Source organism: Schistocerca nitens, chromosome 4, assembly GCF_023898315.1.
Source record: "Schistocerca nitens isolate TAMUIC-IGC-003100 chromosome 4, iqSchNite1.1, whole genome shotgun sequence".
Taxonomy (NCBI): domain Eukaryota; kingdom Metazoa; phylum Arthropoda; class Insecta; order Orthoptera; family Acrididae; genus Schistocerca; species Schistocerca nitens.
Window position 1 is genome coordinate 455,845,484 of NC_064617.1, and position 15,938 is coordinate 455,861,421.

Sequence of the window (15,938 nt, forward strand, 5' to 3'; positions counted from 1 at the left end):
GTATCAGACTTCTATAGTATGTAAGTTATTTTTTGTATTCTATCAATCTGTAATTTTTCCACATGCTCCGTAAGACATACGAAGTGCCTTGACTAACACACCCTTGTCGTTGGACCATAATCTCTCAGAGACTGAGAATAGTTTGTAATTTCCTGGCAGATTAAAATACGAGGCTGGAACGTGACTGAAATGCGGAATCTTGACGTTCATAAGGAATGGGTCGAGAGTCGTGCCTAGCTGGCTCAGTTGAGTAGTGCTAGACAAAAGTTTCGAGTTCGAATCCCAGAGCACCACACAATTTTCACAGTAATTTAATTTATTTAATGGCGGCTCTCACATTACTGACCATTCTATTTAAAATGTTTAAAAAAGACAGTTTCATATTTGGTGAGGTAAGTCGTAACGTAGTAGATTTACTGGGAAGAGCAAGCATTACAGCGAATCTGCAGTCACAAGGCAGATAAATACCCTTCGAAAATGATGTACACATCTGACATGCACCATTCTCTGTTGTCACGGTTCTAGAGCGTAAAGATGGCGTTATATGCACATCTTCAGCCGCGGAAAAAACTAAAGTTGGATGGCCGGTTTGGGATGTCAACTGCCTGAATGGAAGTCCAATGTCAAGCCACTCTTCCAATTCGCAAGGTTTTACAGTTCGGCTTTAATTGTGTTTGAAACTGTTCTTCCGCTGACCCTGAAACGGTAGTGTTTTATTTGTTTCTAAGGGTGCAGATGTACTTCCAATTGCTCTGAAATAATGACAAGGTTTCGAACATATTACTAAGAGTATTCGTGGCTCATAAAATCTTTTTCATATTGTTTGCAGACGTAAAAAACGGTCCTTGTTTTGCGTGCCAGCGTTACACGCGCTTTAAAGGAACTGGTTGCATCATGGTTTGATAGAAAAGCCAAAGAATCAACAGATTCGTGTAAGAGCGCCTGCTTCAGTATATTTACTGAGGAAAACAGCTATTCGGGGCTTTGGAGGGATTTAACTTTCGAGAGTCTGTCGGTAACTAATAACGGCGCTCACAAGACGAACGCTTTCATCTTTCCAGACAATGTGAGCACCAGACAAAAGTTTAGATTCGATAACCTGGAGTACCGTATCTTCGACTAATTACGGAAACTTGTATCGAACAGGCAAAGTAGAAATAGTAAACTGCATAATTTTGATAAAACTTTCTTCCGCGAGGAACTGGCTCTTGTACGAGGGCGGTTCAGAAAGTAACCTCCGATTGGTCACAGTGCGGGTTGTGGGGGGAGTAGCGACGCTATCTGTGCGTCCACGCACTCAACAGGTCAGTCGGCATCAAGTCGTGGTCGAGTGAACGTCGTACCTGCGCTAGTTTAGTTTTTGTGGCAGTTTGAAATGTGTGCTGCAATAGAAAACCCCGCCAAATGTGAAGTGCGTGCTGTCATAAGGTTTTTTTACAGCCAAAGGATATTCTGCAGCAGCTATTCATCGTGAGCTTTGTGCTGTGTACAGACCAAGAGTTATGAGTGAAGGAGTTGTCCGTGAATGGGTACGTTTATTTAAAAGTGGACGAGAAAACGTTCATGATGAAGAGAGGAGTGGTAGACCATCATTGGTGACTGACGAACTCGTTCAGACAGTTGATGCAAAAGTTCGTGAAAATCGACGTTTCTCAATGTCGGAGTTGTCTACTGGTTTTCCACAGATTTCTAAGACTCTCTTGTACGAGATAGTTACAGCAAGATTGGGTTACCGTAAGTTCTGTGCACGATGGGTGCTCAAAATTCTTACCGACCACCACAAAACTCAAAGAATGGCCTCTGCATTAGACTTTCTGTCACGTTATGAGGACGAAGGAGAACCATTGTTAAACAGAACCGTGACCGGTGACGAAACCTGGATTAAGTACGTGAACCCTGAGACAAAAGAACAATCAAAGATGTGGGCACATTCAAATTCGCCTACCAAACCAAGAAAAGCCTCGCAAGATTTTTCTGACAGAAAACTGATGGCAACGGTGTTTTGGGATGCCAAAGGGGTGTTGTTGGTTGAATTCATGGAACGTGGTACGTCCATTAATCAAGACGTGTACTGTGAAACAATAAAAAAGTTACGACGGGCTATACAGAACAAACGCCGTGGTATGCTGACTTCCGGTATCGTTTTTTTGCACGATAACGCCCGTCCTCACTCTGCTCGCAGAACAACGGCCCTTCTTGAGTCCTTCAAGTGGGACGTTATCAACCATCCACCTTACAGCCCAGACCTGTTGCCAAGTGATTATCACCTCTTCATGCATTTGAAGAAATGGCTCGGGTCACAGCGGTTTGATGACGACGAAGAGCTCAAAGATGCGGTCACAGGCTGGCTCCAGGCACAAGCGGGTGATTTTTATGCAGAAGGAATTTCAAAGCTTGTGAAGAGAGACGATAAGTGCCTCAATCGCTATGGAGACTATGTAGAAAAATAGTGCAAAGATGTAGTTGTAAGATGTATATATTAAAATATTTTTATTTAACTTGGTGTATTTTTTTAAATCAACCGGAGGTTACTTTCTGAACGGCCCTCGTATTTAGTTAATTCTGCTTACGAAGTCACTCCATTGTTTTCCACGTTGACAACACATTTTTGATAAAATTCTGATAAAGTTTTCGCAGATACAGTCTATGAACAATAATTCCATGGATATATTTTAGTTTTCCTCTAGGTAGTTCTAGAATAACTAAACAGTTCTAACACTCTCTTCCATGATTTCAGCTATTGCAATTGTGCGTGTGATCGTGGGTGAGACTAGGAGACAGAGGGATTTGATCTAAGATATCTTTTAAACTTTTTTTTCTCACTTGCCCCGTTGTAACCACGTTCGTTTCTACTCATTGTGTGCGGGCGCAGACAACCTCGTAAAAAGTAAATGTCTACGAACCTTTGCAGATGAGTTCAGTAGAGATGGATATCTAACTCGGTGTTGGGAAGAATAAGAAATAAAATGTAATGTATCTTCTTCAACCTAACTACCCTGGAATTTGTCTTATGACTTTTACAGAAACCACTGAAAACCCAAATTTAGATAAGCAGACTTAACGTATGACCACGGTCTTTCTCAATGGTAATCTAGTGTCCTACTACTGCCTCACTTCCCTCGCTGAGGGAAAAGTAGTCGCTCACAGGGACACAAGACATTCCTTCGTGCTTGACTGTTTGACAGATTAGTAACTAAGGAGCCTCAAGATGTGAAAGAAAAAATCCTACCCTATTAGTTAAAACGATAAAATTTCTTACGGCAGTGTTATTTAGAACGTTGACAGGAGGCCCTCCCTTAAAGTAGTGCATCCCATGCGGGCAGATAGATCACTGAACAACGGGAGGTCCAGCATAAATATAGATCATATCTACAACAGCCAAGATATTGTTCAAATGGCTTGCTCTGAGCACTATGGGACTTAACTTATGAGGTCATCAGTACCCTAGAACTTAGAACTACTTAAACCTAACCAACCTAAGGACATCACACACATCCACGCCCGAGGCAGGATGCGAATCTGCGACCGTAACTGTTGCGCGGTTCCGGACTGAAGCACCTAGAACCGCTCGGCCACCCTGGCCTGCGCCAAGATATTGTAGACATTACGATAACCTGGGCCCGTCATGTCACTGAGGTGGACAAATATTGATGGCCTTTGATGTCCATGGATTTTACTACGCACGGTAGAGGACCATTAGGTAGTTCAAAGAAACTGTAGAGTGACAGAATTCATGAGGATTTGCTGCAGATCGGCATAGAGGGTACATGGCGGGAGAGATCAGTAAACAGTAACCAGTGGAAGAAGAACCTTGTAGCTGAACGTGGTTCTACCGTTCTAATCTCGAAAAGCAAGTAGGCTAAGTAAGTAACTAAGGAATGTTATGTAGAAGTATTACCCAAGAATCATAAAAAAATGGAAGGAATGGAGGAGACGGTGAGGAAACCTTGTCCCTCCAAAGGGATCCCGTTTCTACGTAAGTTAACATCTTACATTTCTTCAAAAACTGTTCATTTTCTGACGTGCTGTTAGAGAGTGGAACAGTAGAGAAATAGTCTGTGGGTGGTTTGAAGAAACCTCTGGCAGGTATTTATGTGTGGATTATAGAGTAGCATGTGGACGTAGCAACTAATTAATTCTTTGTTATGCGTATCGATTTATACTGTTTTTAATGGGTACTGTATTTTGTTGAAAGCAAGGCGCATCACACGTTTTATTTGTGTATGGGATGCTGCTATTCCTGAGAAGCCATGCTGACGGAAGTTTAAGTTGTAAAAAGTATACCATGGTAGTGTATTTAAATATCAGCATCATCGTTTTGGGTTGTTCGGTTTTGTATAATTGTTAATGGATCAACCGTGTCGTTGCCGATTTCACAGAAGGCTATCCTGGAGGAAACACTGAGAATTTTATCAGCAGCAGTAAGTCGTTTACAAGAGATCAGTGCAAAGAAAATTGCGAACGCTAGGAATATGCTTAAAACAGTAAACGCAGCGTTAGAGGAGAAAAGTAGGTTACAAAACAAGGAAACAGGGAAAGATGATAAAGAATGGAATATTTGGTGGGAGGAAAACAATTGATGGTGTTAGTCCAACAGTAAAACAAACTGTCGTTATCAAGAGACAAGAATATTACGGTCATATTACAGTTGAAAAGTGCTCGTCTGAGGCTTGACGATGTGAACACGTGTCAAGATTCAAAATATGTGGGAGGTTTCGTAAGTTTACTTGCTACGCAAGGTACTCTCGTTGTGGCAAAAACGGATAGAAAATTATGACTCCAACATCTTGTGAAAATGTGGAACCTGAAGTATCTGTAGTGCCGAAAGAAATGTGGGTGTGCAGAAGCAGTTGCGGTAACAACATGGGTGATACTGATTAAGGTGCAGCAGGTCTGTCCCAATAGGTGACAATGGTTGTAGCTTTGAGGATGTGGAGCCTGGGCCAGATCTACAGGGAAGTACATGGGCCACAGATTCTTGCGTCGTACTGAGCTGAACTACAAACAGTGGTATTTAAATTAGATACTCTGCAACCTATTGATGATATTAGTTGTGCTGCGATTGTTGGGGATAATGAAGTAGTACAGACACGTTTATATCCGTAGTATGTAGATTCATCATCACTATGGGTGCCACCAGTAGTAGGGAGTAGGTGGCATGACCCCAATTTTTATATCAAATTGATATGCATATTAATTAAATTAATCAATTAATTACACCTCACCCCCCCCCCCCACGAACCTCCCACACATCATGTATTTTCCTCAGATTGCACGTGGGTCCCAGCCCCTCCCCTTCCCCCTCTCCCACCTACCCTATTGGCAGGAATTTCGAATTTTGGCGGTAATTCAGAATTTCGCTGTACAGTACAATTGTAGGTTCAGAGGACTTAATATTAACAGAAATTGTTGACGTAAATTGTTTAGAAAATGGTAATATTTGGCAGAAATCGGAAAAAAATTCAGAGGGCAGGGAAACCTGAATTAAGTTCTTAGATAGACACAATTTGCTTTTCGTAGGACAGGGATACTCTTGTTTTACTTCCAATCGCTTAATATACTGTTATCGCAAAGTCATAAAGATGCTCCGCAGTACACCGCAAGGTGCGAGTGCAATAGTGGCGTGAGCCAGATTTCATCCCTTCCCTGCCTCCTGCACCACGCCGCCTCGCGTGACCTTGCGGGAGTCTCCGTTCGTCCCCATCTGGGCCGCATTCATGACGGATGTTGCAGCTTCCTCGCCTCGCGTGTCCCGTTAGGTCATAAGGCGAGGTTAGCGTCCTCATCCCACAGCTGTACCGCTACCAACAGCAACATGTATTTTGAGGGACGCAACTGACAGAAGTATCAGAAGTATTCAGCTATCTGTTTGTCTTACAACGAAAAAACAGTATTTTTCTAAAGCTGCGTCTAATCTTCCAAGACACTTCCCAGCAAACAAAGGATGTTATTCTCAGAATTTATTTTTCTCCTTTACAACCACGATCTGTGCCTCAAACACCTGCACCAAGCCTACTTGAAGAAAACAGAAGGCAAGTTATAGCTTGCTGGTATGGCGTTCTGAATTCCTATTGGACCTCTGCAAAATAGAGGGTGGAGTCTGAAGGTATATAAATTCAAAATCCCAACACAATCATCATCAGTCTTTGACAGAGCTTTGTTATGTCCGTGTGATTCCTGCAATATGAAACGGTTAGCCAACAGTGACGCCAGCGGTAGTGGTGGAGGGAAATGGCCAAACTTGAGGCATTGCCATGTAAGTGTATATAAAAAAAATTCAAATTGCGACAGTTATAAACTTTCGTAACAAAGTAGTCAGCTGTTTCGAAATTGTGATACATTTTCGTAACAAGTAGTTATAAAAGTAGTTTTTTTCTTGCTATTGTAGCATTCATTACCGAAATGTTGGATGAGTTAGAGCGCCAGCTGGAAGCTGAAAGACGCCAGCAAACGAAAGAGGTTGTGCTACCATCATGTGAGTACGTCTCAGAATTCTGTGTGTGATAGTTTACATGTACAGAAAACATTTCTTAAAGTATTCAAATCGCAACAGGTGCTTATAATATTTCTACTATTGTAGCATTAGGGGAGCACCAGCTGGAAGTCGAAAGTCGCCAGCGACTGGAAGAGCTTGTGCTACCATCATGCAAGAACATCTCCAAATTCTGTGTGATGGTTTTACTTGTTCAGAAAACAGCTCTTGATGTATTCAGATCGTGTTTCTAAAATTTTTGATCTCGCTGCTAATGGAGGCCGAAATGCAACAAGAACAGTTGTAATATATTGCCGTTCGACTTTTTTTCATCGTATACAGTTATGTGAGGCGTATATTATCCTTTGCTGTAAATGTTGCTATAGATCAACGAAAGGATGAGATTGTAGTAGGAAAGTGTGCCGAGAATGATGGCCAAGAGTCATCACTCCCATCTAGTATGAACTTTTATTTATTTATTTTTTTCATAGTTATGTATGATCATTATCTCGCTGTAGGCAAATTGAGTAAAACTTTTTTCGTTGTGGTTATTGTTTTTTATTATCAGTATCTTGTTGTAGATGACTTCCGTGAGATGGATCAGTGGCTGCGCAAGAACAATAATCCCAGCGAGAGTGAAATACCGGAGTGGGAGGATGAGATGGTGGCTGCTGAAAGGCAGTGTGATTCTCTCTTCTGGAACAGGAGGTGGATGTATTTGACTGGGTGGGAGAATTAGCAGCAATATCGACTGAACTACTCAATCCTGAAACCCAGAGGGCAAAAGGTGATTATAATGTGACCATTTTCGTTACAGCATATAATAATTATTATTCTGGAATGCTGATGTGCTTAATTGTTTTATTTCTTTACAGCATATATTTAGAAAATCTTGAGAACTGTACTTGATTTTTTTTCCATAATTTGTACGTTACAGATGTGTCACCAATACTGTTACAACAACAGCTTGCTGTGGCACTTTCACCTAGAGCTTTGGTTGTTGGGGCAGGTATCAGACCTTCAGCCTGGCGTCCATAAGTGGTTCAATCACAGGAACGACCGCTTCGCCCCCCCCCCCCGCCCCTCCAGGCTGGCGATGATGTAGGCTCCAACATGCAGCAGCATCAACGAGCACCCTCTCCGCGGCCTAGGTGCTCCCACAGAAGCTCGCAGCCGCCAGGTCCTCCTACTCCAGCTCCGGCTCTTCGCCCTCTCCATAAATGAAAAGTATGTGTGCCTCGGCACATAATCCTCCCTCCTGAAGACACCTCCTCCCCAGCGCCAACATCCACCCAGTGGATGCAGTCGTCTCCCAGTTGTAGTATTAATGATAATGAACCTGTGGCTAGTGGTAGTGTTCCATCCCATCCTTATAGTGAAGCACATCAGATTAGCGGCGTCATGACCCCTCTAGAATACTTGACGGTTGCTAGGACACTTGAGGGGAATATCTCATTTACCACAATTGAGAATCCTGCCAGGAGGTAGTCGCGAGCCAGTCAGGCTCCTAGACGATTGCCTCCCTGTGCTGGAGGGGGAGCTCCTCAAAGCCCTAGATGATCCGAGGTATAATGCCATTAAACGTAACGCAGTGTTCTACTGCGAGTTGACCACCCGTCCAAGCAGCCTGGTGCTTCTGAGGAGGAAAAGCCTGCGCTACATCTGGGGAGATAATGGCGTTATATCTCTGACTACATCAATCGCCGTGTGGTATCGTGAATCCACCTTGGGTGTTATACTGGCCCAGTTTCCCGAGATGGAAGTAAGAGGGTCAGCTGAAACACACATACAAATACCATACTGACATCCTTATTTATGTCTACGATGCGTTAAATGGAGGGTCCAGTTATCTCGAACTCCCTGAGGACAATAAGAGTAAGAAGGCTTGTATCAACGTTCAAAATGAAAAGGATAACGCTGGTTTGCGAAAGAAATTACCATTTCAAACACCATCCCGAGCGCACAACAGCATGCAATGTACCAAAGAATAAAATCCCTGGCGTCTCCTCGGAGTCTTCCCAGGTGGCATGACTGGATAAAATCTTCTCGGTTTTCAAACCACGTCAATTCCAATAAAATTCTCAAGCTTTCAATGGCTAGCTCCGCCATCTTCGTCGGGAGTAAAACTACTGACTGCCGCGGCTTGCAGTCTGTAACCTGTAGTCCTCGGTAACGTATCCCGTATAAACACGCCTCAGAATCTCGGACTGTTGAATTTCTTTTTAACAAACTTAAACAGGTCAGAATTTGTAAATGCCCAGTCCGGTAAGACTGCTTGGGGGCTTTTCTTCTGTTTATGAAGAGACCTAGTCCTTTCTTGTATGTTTCCAAGTATAGCCCTTTTCCGATTGCTGCTGCCACCATCATGGAGTTACGTCTTCGTGCATCCTGCTGTTGCACCAGAGAGAGTTTTGTGCATTCTTGGCTGTTCTGCTAATAGCCGCAGCACTCCAGCCAGTGTACCCACCGCTGAGAGACCGGCTAGGGCAGGAATGAGGAACGGAATAATTCCACTCAACGTCTTGGCTATTGGTAGAACCCTGGGTGGTTTAATAGATCTTTCTTTCTCGCTCATTTCTGCTTCAGGGTGCTTTTAGCTGCATACTACGCTTTCAGGATACAGTTTCTCACATATCCTTTGGTTGTCGTCTTCTTTCTTAGCACCCTATGTGCAGCGCTCATAGCTTGGCTGAACTTCTTCACACCCAAGACCAGCTTAACTTTACCATGCATAGTTTTCTCAACTAAAATGGTGCAAAGCGTTGACCAACACCAAAATCCCTTCTCGCACGTATTGCCTTACCTTTAGCAGCTAAAATACGATCGGCGGTATGACGATCTTTATTTGCTGCTTACATGTTGTTGTATTCCATAGAGACTTGGTCGAACAGATTTATCGCGTTATCACCGAGTGCCAATCGTGTTTAAAGTTTTGATCGAAGTCCACAGTAGTTGCATCCAGAAATGTGTAATTCTACAGGCGGTTTGTCGACAATACCGCCTCCTCCTCTAATGCATCTCCTATCACGCATGTTATGCTACTGAAGTGGTTGTGGTCTGCGCACCCTGTTACATAGCAAATCATCAGCGCCGATCCAGCTATTTTGTGATGCGGGAAAACCAAAGCATTTAACTAACGGTGTATTCCCTTGAAGCCACATGACCCTCTCTACGAGATACACATCTGGTTCCGATCTCTTCTGTAATTCTTCTGTGTAAAAGCATTCTGCTATTTCAGTAGTCTACTACTGCTGTCCCTTAAGAGGTGGGTTCTAGGATTCGTTTTCTGCATTTTGGAAACAGTGAATGTCTCGGTTGACCTGTTTGGCATGTATGACTTTTCAAATGCTGTCTTGTGATTTGAAATACATATTAAATCACCTACATTAAACTGCTGTTTGCGCAGATCTAACATTTTAATACGATTGTGTACTGTAACTAGTAGTCTATTACCACGAAATCGTGCGATGTTTAGGTCGATTATACAGTGCAGTTATTTGCGGGAGGGTAGTTGTCCATCTGTGTGAGCCATGAAGATTGAATTGTATCCACATATGAGTTTTCACTGTTCCGTTCAGACGTTCCACGATACTCGTTTTCAGGTGGGTGAACGTTAAGTAGTGATGTATTCCACACCGCTCCATCACAGCCTTGAAATATCTATTGTAAAACTTGCCACCGTGATCTGTTTGAAGGTTGTCTGGGCTTCGATTCGTCTCCGTCCGCAGCAACCCCCCAAACACATGCGCGTCTTCCTTTCCTGTTTTCGCTTTCACGGGTAATGCCCAGGTGAATTTAGAGTAAGCATCAATGACCATTAAGATATATTCGAATCCGTTATTCACATGCGAACATTCCCTCATGTCGACAAGATCCGCCTGCCACATGTCGTCCAAACCTTCAATCATAATATATCTTCGAGGGTGTGTTTTTTGTGCTGGTTTCTGGAATTCTTGAACTACAGTCTCCATATTTATTTGATGATACGTCTCTCCCTAAGCTAAGAAATTACTGAAACAACTCCATTCGAATGAGCTGTGTTATCAGCGACAGTTGATGCCAATGGCATTTGTAGTTGGTCTGTTAGCTCATTTGGGTTTTCGATTGCTCACCCTTTTATGCTGAATGTCAGTACCAACATCACTATTTGTTTCACCATTCAATATATTGTTTACAATGGATTTATATTTCACATGGCTTCAGCATTTTGAATTATTATGCAGAATAGTCAAAAACAATTTTTCACGATACATTTCCAGATCTTTAGGTGAATAATTTACAACTTTCGTGGATCTTAGGAAATTTAAGGTCCAGTAGACCGGATGTTCTTTGAAGCTATTTATCGCCAATCTATATTGTTAATCTTGTTTTATCAATAACGAGAAACCCATACTGAGTATTTCCAGCAGTCTGCACATACCTTTACAAAACCATTGAACGACATATCGGTTCCTACCTTAGCCACGTCAATGTGTTTTAGATTCGGATTGTCCTGTTTGAATGCTATAATTAGGTTTGCATTATCTCTCACCAGCTGTTTAGGGATTATGGAATATGTATGACTCAGATAAAATAGGCCGGCCGCGGTGGCCTAGCGGTTCTAGGCGCGCAGTCCGGAACCGCGCGACTGCTACGGTCGCAGGTTCGAATCCTGTCTCGGGCATGGATGTGTGTGATGTCATTAGGTTAATTAGGTTTAAGTAGTTCTAAGTTCTAGGGGACTGATGACCACAGATGTTAAGTCCCATAGTGCTCAGAGCCATTTGAACCATTTGAATCAGATAAAATAAATCAACAGCCATATGGCGACCGAAACAGAAACATCGCCGACTTTGATCTTGGCTTTCCACAGCAACATCGTCAAATATGAACACTGTGTTGGCCTTTACTTTTTCCGATGGAGGGATGTCACTGCTCCCACTGAATGTCCTGTATGTCACACCATCTACACCCTGCAATATCTCCTGTAGTAGTTAGTATCTGGACTGAAACAGTGTTTTCGAAAATACACATAGTGCTCAAAGTGGACTCCATTCGGATGTGTTAGCAGCGATATGAGAACAATTGCATTGCTGCAGATGGATCGACCTACAATTATTGCACGTATTTTGTCGGGAAGGTGTACGCCATTCTTCTTCCGGTCTTCTTGCACACCGTCACAGCTCCAGTCATTTGCAACAATGTCTTGATACTTCACCTACCCTGCCATGATACCTCCTACGTCAGTGACTGGCGTAAAATGTGTTTTGTAGAACATAATGAACTCCATGCCCTGTCGTGATACCGACTATGTCAGGTCCTGGCATGCTGATAGTCTTTTACAGATAATTTAGTTACATGAGATAGTTTTCTGCTCTTGCATGTTTGCGGTGAAAATACTGGTAAAATTTGGAAGTTTGTGGTAAGTTCCTATGGGACCAAACTGCTGAGGTCATCGGTCCCTAGGCTTGCACACTGCTTAATCTAACTTCAACTAATTTACACTTTGGACAACAAACAACACACCCATGCTCGAGGGAGGACTCGAACCTTTGAAGTGGGGGGGGGGGGGGGGGGGAGCCGCGCGAACCGTGACAAGGCCCCCAGACAGCACGGCTAAATTGCGCGGCGAAAAATCTGGTTTCAACGGCTTTAGTACTTACAGTATAATGAGAAGTAAGAAATAAAAATTATACATAGTTATACATATATTTTATTCAGTAATTGGAAACGGAATGCATTACGTTATTTCTTAATCTTAACACCAATACAGAATACAGAAAATAAAGACTGTTTCTAAGCAAAGAATTCAGCGTGTATTTCTCTCAAACTCATTAGTTTTGGTAGGCACTATATTGACCCATTGTCCGCAGTCGTCTACATGCACACTGTTCATACATAGGTACTCTGCAGTGTCTCTATACACAGCTTTAACACATGGAAGCCATCTGTTCAGTCTTTACAAAACAAAGGATAGCACCATTTTTGACCGAACAATCTTTTAACGGTGGAGTGCTGTAGATAAGTTTATGTGTCATACGATTTCACACGGAGTGCAGAATCATTGTACACTGTTGTAATGGATGGAGTTTGAGCAGCACAGCAAATGTCCGGAGGATGACGCCTCGGATGACATTCGGCGGTCAACTGCTGCTTGATGTAGGCTTTTGCACGTCACAGTTCATTACACACGACCTCCAGAAACCGCACTTTAATACTTTTAGCTGCATTCTCGATCTCTGTCTCATCACAGCAGTCTCTATCTGCAGTTGTCTCCATACCAATACGTAAACGCTTCTAACCACATCCTCACTTTGTCCATGCAGTAACACTGGAATATTCTGTGATGGTGTGTATAGTGGGGGTCCTGTACCGACCTGCATCATGCTGATTAGGACTCCTAGTGCACTTCAGCGAGTCAGTGGCTGGTTGGGTACCTTGCATACATGCACTTGGTCAGAGCACTTGTAACCTCCCCCTCACTTATCGACCTTAATGACAGTGAAAAATTAAACCGCGTGTACCTAATGGGAAATTTGGGAAAGCAATCGTCACCGAAGTTAATCTGTCGGTAAAGAGGGAGGAAAGGGTTACATCTAAATGAAAGGAAAAATGCAAATGAAACTGGTGGAAATTAATTTTGAAAAGGGGTAAAGTTAATAAAGAAAGTAAATGTGCGGCCGTTACGTCAACAATTAACTAGCGGTAATTAGATATTTGAGATTTGGGGGAAATCACGGTCGCCAGTCCTAAGGACAATTACTATAGTAACTGAAAAAGAAAGGTTATTGCACATATAATTAGCACTAGAAGCGTGGCAACTGAAGGTTGACACGTGTAGTGTGAAAACTGAAAGTTTGTCAGAAGTAATAAATTTCGCTACACTCTGACTTAATTTAGCAAAAGAATTAATAAAACCGGAAAATCGAAAGTTAATTTAGTGACTGAAGTTAATAGTGAGCTTTCTTTCTGAAGCACATTGAAATCCAGCAGAATACGGTTAGTCTTGGACTACCTCAACAATCATTTCAAAAGCAACTTGACTCTACGCAATTTAGAAACAAGAGATTTAACTTTGAACTTGAATTAAATGATTCTGAATAATTAACAATAATAAAATTTAGTACGTACCAAGCTGAGCTGCAGTCACAGGTAAGCTAAAATATGCTAACAAAACTCGCACTCTTAATTTGTGCTTGTGTAATCTAACTATTGTAGCCAGCTATGCTTTAACTGCACTTGGAAACTATAGTAATGAAATGCAATGATAGTACTTTAATGTTGGCGTCTGAATTTCAACGACACTCGGTTTCATTTCGGAAAAAGGAAGGGACCCTGCTTGGTAATGCAATTGGGACAATGAGCAACAAAGGTTCATGCTGAGTTGCTGTAATTTTGGTAGGCAAATGGAACAATTTGAAAAGCTGAGGTCTGCCATACAGTTCTGAAACTTTACGTGCTTTTAGTCTTCCTTGTTAGTTGATTGAAGGTTTGAAGCCGTCGATCGAGGAGGTGGCGACGGTCACTCATTGTCGGCCGTCGCTGTTGCAGAAGCTGGATGTTGGCGCGCCTTCTTCTCGACACGGTCACCAGGCGAAACGGGCTCTTGATGTGCGCCAGCTAATGCTTCCCGTCCGCGACACCATGTCAGAAACTATCATCGCGAGCCGAGCGCAATTACATGCTGCCAAACCCCGAAAGCGCGGCAACTCGCGGGAGCGTCACACAACACACCTGCTCCACTCGCTACTCCAGCCAGACCCCGACTGCCCTGCCCGCGCTCCACGCGGCAGAGTTAACACTCCCAAAGATCCTACACACTTTGATTCTTCACACGACCTATCGATGTAATCGTTCGATAGCAGTTTTCCCTAGGCAAGACCCAGCGTAAAAATACAAATAATATTTACGAAACAAACCAATTATACATCGACATAAATGCATATATATATATATATATATATATATATATATATATATATATATATAGTAAAACAATTACAATATATAAAGGCACAGAAATGTCATATATTCAGGTAACAAAATAAGGAAAAAAACTTACAGTACAATAGATGGAAATAGGAGGATATGCATTTCCGGCGTTACACACTGTCTAAAACAATATGTGCATGAGAATCAGTGACGACAGTAGAGTATTACAGAAACGCATAAACTGTACCTGGAGAAACTCACATTACGACAGCGGCAGCGGTGTAAGATCTAACAGACTTGTACCATTTAGTGCGTTGAGCGGTCTGTAGATCCTACCACGAAGTACAGTAATTCCAGCACGGCCATTGTCCAAGGAGACCGCTGTCACACTAGTGTATCGTCACTTACGATTGCGGAACCGCTATGGCAAGTTCGTAGGAGCGTTAGTAATGTACGCTGTAATCGACAATCCTGTCCGATATCACCATAAACATCCATATCCGGACCTATGTTCATGTGACTTTTCTTAATCTCTTGCATGTTCTGAACCTCGCCCTGAAATATTCCTATGTACTTTTGGAACATCCTGTATATGTTGTCAAACTATGAAACTTGCTCCACAGGAGACCATTTGTCAGAACACAGTAGTGGAATAGGGGGAGGTGCTACATTAACAAGCATGAAAGGGATTAGAGAGGGAACCAGCAGAGGGCGAAGTTGTCCGATTGAACAGCAGGTGAGTACGTGTTAAAACCAAATGGCACAGTAACATACTGTTTTAAAATAATATACGCATGAAAGTAGTAGCCCAACACATTTTAATTACATATGTCCATTTTACATGCATGTACGAAGGTTTTCTGAAAAGTAATGCCTCCGAATTTTTTATGTGAAAACTCTTAAGGCTTTTTGAATACAAACACATATACAATCTACACCTTTATTCTTCATGTATACATATTTATTTCTCAATATAAGTCACCCTGGCGACGAACACATTTCTGCCAATAAGAGACCAGGTCGTTGATACCGACACTGTAGAATGTTTAACATTGTCGACGGAGCCAGAACCTCACTTCTCCTTACAACGCTTCACTGCAAACAAACTTAAGGCCTCGAAGACGTTCTTTAAGGGGGACGTAGGAGAAAGTGGACATGTTTACATAATCTAACACACTGTTTCGTGTTTGAAAGATAATAAAACCAAATTTTGTATGTGAGGTAATTATGTTATGGGCTACATTCAGGAATTTTTTCAAATTTTTCTCCTCAATAATTTGATTATGGCATTGTTGGAAATTTTCGCATCACATGCTGTCACACAAGGAACATTTTCACAAAAATTCCTTTACTTACAACTTTCATATAGTGATAGGTAATTCTCAGTAATCAGATAAGCAAACGTATGGAACAGTTTTTTAATATCAGTTTTAGAGCTCTTGCAATTTATTTAAAAAAACAAATTATGCATATGAAACAAAGCAATTTCAATTTCACAGAAAATAATTTTGACAGAAATACACTCAGAAAAAATTTGTGCCACAGGAAGTTGTGT